Below are 5,284 nucleotides of genomic sequence, written 5' to 3' on the forward strand. Positions count from 1 at the left end.
TAAAAATGTACTATAATGCTCAATAAAGCTTTAATAATAATAAGTAGAGGTAGACGTCGTGGTGATGCGAGCAGCAGCATCCATGTCACAACCAGCGTCACGCGCTTCATGAGTCATCCTATGACGTGCGACACTACCATCTGCGGGCTACTTTTGCCTGGTGAGGCCGACGTTCACTTTACTGTCCGCCTTACTATCAACCTTCCCCTTCATTATCAATGATTATTATTGCTAATATATCTCAACCAATGCAAGACAACTCTAATTTCCAGTTCAGTTTTGCTAGTTCAATCACACTCGTAGAAGCTTATGCTTTAGTGAATGTGTTCATTTGTGATGAGATAGGGTTGAGAGCTTGAATATATATATACGAGTATATATATATATATATATATATATATATATATATATATATATATATATATATATATATATATATATATATATATATATATATATATATATATATAGACTTCCAAGTTTAGATTACAGTATGAGATCCAGAACAATCATAAGTAGAGTGCAGTAATACCAAGGCAGCTTGCCACCTTGACGGGAACAAGGGAAGACTCGTGTAGCGAACCTTTTCCCTCCTTAGCGTCGTCCGCCTGCTGCTGTTTCCTACCAGCTGCTCTCGTCCTCTTGCTTTCTCGCCATGACCCCATTGACCCTCCCTCGGGCCTCCTCCCCATCAGGAACTAACATTTGAAGAGAGACTACGAGTATTTATCCCCTCCTAACCTATCATTTTTAGTCAGCAGTCAGTCAGTCAGTCAGTCAAATAGCCATTCAGTCAATACGTGAGTTTGTGGATATTAATTCATTCCCTTAGCAAGTATTTTTCATTCATTCATTCAGTCAGACAAACAATAAACCATCACTCACTCGCTCACTCAAACACCCAGTCACTCAATTTTCCTGCTCATCTGTGTTCTCTTCTGTTTTTCACCACATTTCATCTCTTCCCTCCTCCCTCATACCCTCTTACCCTCTCACCACCCCCTCATGCCCTCAGGTACTGTGCGAGAGGGTGGAGGGGAGCCTGAATACAGAAGAGGTACTCACTGGTCTCAGGATAAACTCCCCCACAGGCATCCCAGAGTGTGGAGCTGATGCCCTTCGGTCCACCCTATGCTCCACCAGCTTCAGGAGTCAGTGTGGCATAGATAGATGTGGATGACTGTGGTGTCTTGTTTTGTGTGGAGTTACAAGGTTGGTGTATGGATGGGTAAGTGAAGTAGAGATAAGATTTTAATTAGTGGTTTTGTAAGATTAGGGTAGGAGTGCTGTTCGTCTTCATCAAGGGCTGACGTGTTGTGTGTTGACTGAATGAGGCTGAAAATTGTGTGTTTTGGTATATGTAGGAGATAAGATTTTAATTAGTGGTTTTGTAAGGTTAGGTAGGAGTGCTGTTCGTCTCCATCAAGGGCTGACGTGTTGTGTGCTGAGTGAATGAGGGTGAAAATTGTGTGTTTTAGTATATGTAGGAGATAAGATTTTAATTAGTGGTTTTGTAAGGTTGGGTAGGAGTGCTTCTTGTCTCCATAAAGGGCTGACGTGTTGTGTGCTGAGTGAATGAGGGTGAAAATTGTGTGTTTTAGTGTATGTAGGAGATAAGATTTTAATTAGTGGTTTTGTAAGGTTGGGTAGGAGTGCTTCTTGTCTCCATCAAGGGCTGACGTGTTGCATGCTGAGTGAGTGTTTAAATATATTTGTAGGAGATAATATTTTAGTGGTTCTCTTCCCCAACAAGGGTTAACACATTGAAAGATTGTTGTGGGTGAGAGTAACGGTGAAAGTTGTGTGCCTTGTCTTGGTACATGTAAGAGATAAGCTATAATAAGTGTATTTGTAAGGTTAAGACAGTAGTGTTTCTCTTCCCCAACAAAGGTTAAGGTGTTGAAAGAGTGTTGTGAGTGTGAGGTGAGTGTGAAAGCTGTGTGCCTTGCCTTGCTATGCGTTTGTATATTTCTCATAGCACTTTCCTGCCAGACCACCTGTGTGTGTGTGTGTGTGTGTGTGTGTGTGTGTGTTATATATAAAATGCAAATAAATAACTACATTTCTCGACTGATGGGAGAAACACACTTTTAAAAGGCTCTATTCGAAGTAGCACAGGTTTTTAAGGATGTTTTTTATGGTTTTAGTGACAAATTAACAACATTCTCACATTACTGTCAGGAGAAACACTCACAAAAACCTCTGCTAATCATCTTTGTGGCCTTTGGAATCAATCGTGAGAGAGAGAGAGAGAGAGAGAGAGAGCTAAACCAATTCAACTTGATATGAGAGAAAATCTAATTATCTTCCATTCCCACAGAACCGTCACCCCAAACAATGAGTGGTGGAGGGTGCGTTCTGCGTTGACAGCCAGCATGAGCGGTGACAGGAGGTGTGTGAGGCACATGACAGCTTTAGTGACAAGTTCATGCAGGCAGTGGTGCAATATTATTCCCTCAGCACACTCATTCACTTTGAGGGCTTGGAAACCACAGTGCCTTCAGATTTGTGGAGAAGTGTGTGTGTGTGTGTGTGTGTGTGTGTGTGTGTGTGTGTGTGTGTGTGTTTTTGATAGTTATATTAGTTGTTTAAATCATGCTGGGCTAATATCTATCCCTCTATCAATGTGTTTATGTGTGTGTGTGTGTTTACCTATTGCACGAGACAGGGGAAGAGGGAAGAGGAGGAGAGGAGAGGTGCTTGGGAGATGAAAATGTATGTGTGTATGTGTGTATGAATATTTTCCCTATCATACACAAAAACACCCTTGAAATCCTATATATATCTTGCCATAGAACACACTTACTCTCTCCCACGTGCCCACTCCCTCTCTCCCACCCTCTCACCTCCCACACACCTGTATACCGCGTCCTGCAGCCTCAATGCACTCACCCCTTCTTTTCCAGCCATGGGTGCCTTGCCTCCTCGCACCACCACCACAAGCACCACCACTCCTGCCATCACCTACAAGGGGGAGACTGTGATGTGGCTGCAGGTGGATAGGTGAGACATTGTTCTGGTGTTGGTGTGTGGTGTTGCATTACCTTGAAATCCACAGGCCTTCCACAGCCTTCCCACTGGTCTCCTTGTCCTGTCCTCCTCCACACAGCATCCACAGGCCTTCCACAGCCTTCCCACTGGTCTCCTTGTCCTGTCCTCCTCCACACAGCATCCACAGGCCTTCCACAGCCTTCCCACTGGTCTCCTTGTCCTGTCCTCCTCCACACAGCATCCACAGGCCTTCCACAGCCTTCCCACTGGTCTCCTTGTCCTGTCCTCCTCCACACAGCATCCACAGGCCTTCCACAGCCTTCCCACTGGTCTCCTTGTCCTGTCCTCCTCCACACAGCATCCACAGGCCTTCCACAGCCTTCCCACTGGTCTCCTTGTCCTGTCCTCCTCCACACAGCATCCACAGGCCTTCCACAGCCTTCCCACTGGTCTCCTTGTCCTGTCCTCCTCCACACAGCATCCACAGGCCTTCCACAGCCTTCCCACTGGTCTCCTTGTCCTGTCCTCCTCCACACACCATCCACAGGCCTAACCTAACCAACCTAACCTAACGTAACCTAGCCTAACCTAACTTAACCTAACCTAACCTTACACCCACAGGTTCGGAGGCCTCCAGAGAGCTGCCCAGAGTGAAGCTTGTGGTATAGAGGGACAGCCGCTGATTATCAAGCTTATGGAGTGACTGGAAGAAAGTGGGAGGAGCCTGGAGGGAGTGGTGGAGGTACAGTACTTGGAGAAAATCCCTCCGCCATGATGACTGGGTGTCTGCTGTACAGGCCACTGACCAATGGTGAGAGAGGGAGGGAGACTGGCTAATGGTGGATGAGAGAGAGAGAGAGAGAGAGAGAGAGAGAGAGAGAGAGTCTTGATAAATAATATTGGGCACAAGCTTCACCACTGGGTCGACTGTGAGGGCCGCGTTCTTCTGCTAGGGAAGTATTGGCTGGTTGGTGGCCGCGGCTGTTCACACACTCTTTCTTGCTGCGGCTGGCATGCTGTTCTGTCCTCTCTTCTTCCAGGAATTGCTGTCTGAGGTGTGTGTGTGTGTGTGTGTGTGTGTGTATGTGTGTGTGTGTGTGTGTGTGTGTGTGTGTAGAAGCCACCATCATCAACCACAGCAGGTGATAATGATGGTTCCTGCTTTCATCCTCATTGGGGCTAGCCAGACCAACCTGGGGCTGTACTGGGGTGACGCTGTGTGCCTCAGGTGTATCTGGAAGGCTGGGATAGTGAGAAGGTAACAATTAAAAAGGACTAGTGTACACTTAAACCATTACAAACACTATGTAATGCTGGTATACACACACAAACACTGGTTTACACATAGAGACATATACAAACACTTGCTATGGTTTGTATACTCTTAGAAACACACATAAACTCTTAATAAGTCTAGTATACACACAAACTTGTATACAAACACTAGTATGTATTTAGAGACACGTCCAAATCTTTGCTAAGTCTGATATAAACACACAAACTCATAAGAGATGCTGGTATATGCTTGGAAATCTATACACACATTAGGTAAGACTAGTATACACAAATCTATACATATATTAGGAATTTATTGAATGATTGAGATGATTAGTACTCTCTCTCTCTGTCTCTCTCTCTCTTTCTCTTTCTCTTTCTCTTTCTCTCATATCCTTAGTCTGTCTCTCAAATTTTCTCTTTTAATCTCTCCCTCTCTGTCTGTCTGTATCTCTGTCTGTCTGTCTGTCAGTCTGTCTGTCTGTCTGTCTGTCTGTCTGTCCCACACTTCAATACACCCTTCCTGTCTTCATACACCTTAGTACACCCTTTCTGTCTGCCCCTATAGCTTAATACACCCTGTATCACCCTTGCATCTCATTAAACTATCCCTATTTGTCCATCTCAATAAACCCTGTCTAATTTCCCTGTCTAGCTGTTTGTCTCATCTTATTACACCCTGTCTCTCCCTGCTTCTTGTTGCATCCTTCCTTTCCCCTACTCCTCAATACTCCCTTCCCACCCTGTGTCATGTGTATATATTTAAATATTTATATTCATTTGTGGCATTCTTCATGTGTTTTTGGGGTGTTTTGAGTGTGTTTGGGTGTGTTTTGGGGTGTTTTGGTCAGTTTTGGGTGTGTTTTGGGGTGTTTTGGGGTGTTTGGGTGTGTTTTGGGGTGTTTTGGGGTGTTTTGGGTGTGTTTTGGGGTGTTTTGGACAGTATTGGATGAGTTTGGGTGTGTTTTGATGTGTTTTCGTCAGTTTTGGGTGTGTTTTGGGGTGTTTTGGGTGTGTT

General features: G+C 44.7%; 1 protein-coding gene across 2 annotated transcripts in view; it reads left to right on the plus strand.

Moving 5' to 3' along the window:
* Positions 1-1,015: 1,015 nt before the first annotated feature.
* LOC135101169 (probable valine--tRNA ligase, cytoplasmic) overlaps positions 1,016-5,284 on the plus strand; it is a 99,841-nt gene continuing 95,572 nt past the window's right edge. For both annotated transcript variants that reach the window (XR_010269111.1, XM_064004744.1), the window contains exons 1-4: positions 1,016-1,228; positions 2,321-2,392; positions 2,907-3,003; positions 3,613-3,802. The gene's annotated coding sequence lies outside the window, so the exon portion shown is untranslated. The remainder of the gene's footprint in view (positions 1,229-2,320; positions 2,393-2,906; positions 3,004-3,612; positions 3,803-5,284) is intronic.

This window comes from Scylla paramamosain, chromosome 6 (assembly GCF_035594125.1).
Source record: "Scylla paramamosain isolate STU-SP2022 chromosome 6, ASM3559412v1, whole genome shotgun sequence".
Taxonomy (NCBI): domain Eukaryota; kingdom Metazoa; phylum Arthropoda; class Malacostraca; order Decapoda; family Portunidae; genus Scylla; species Scylla paramamosain.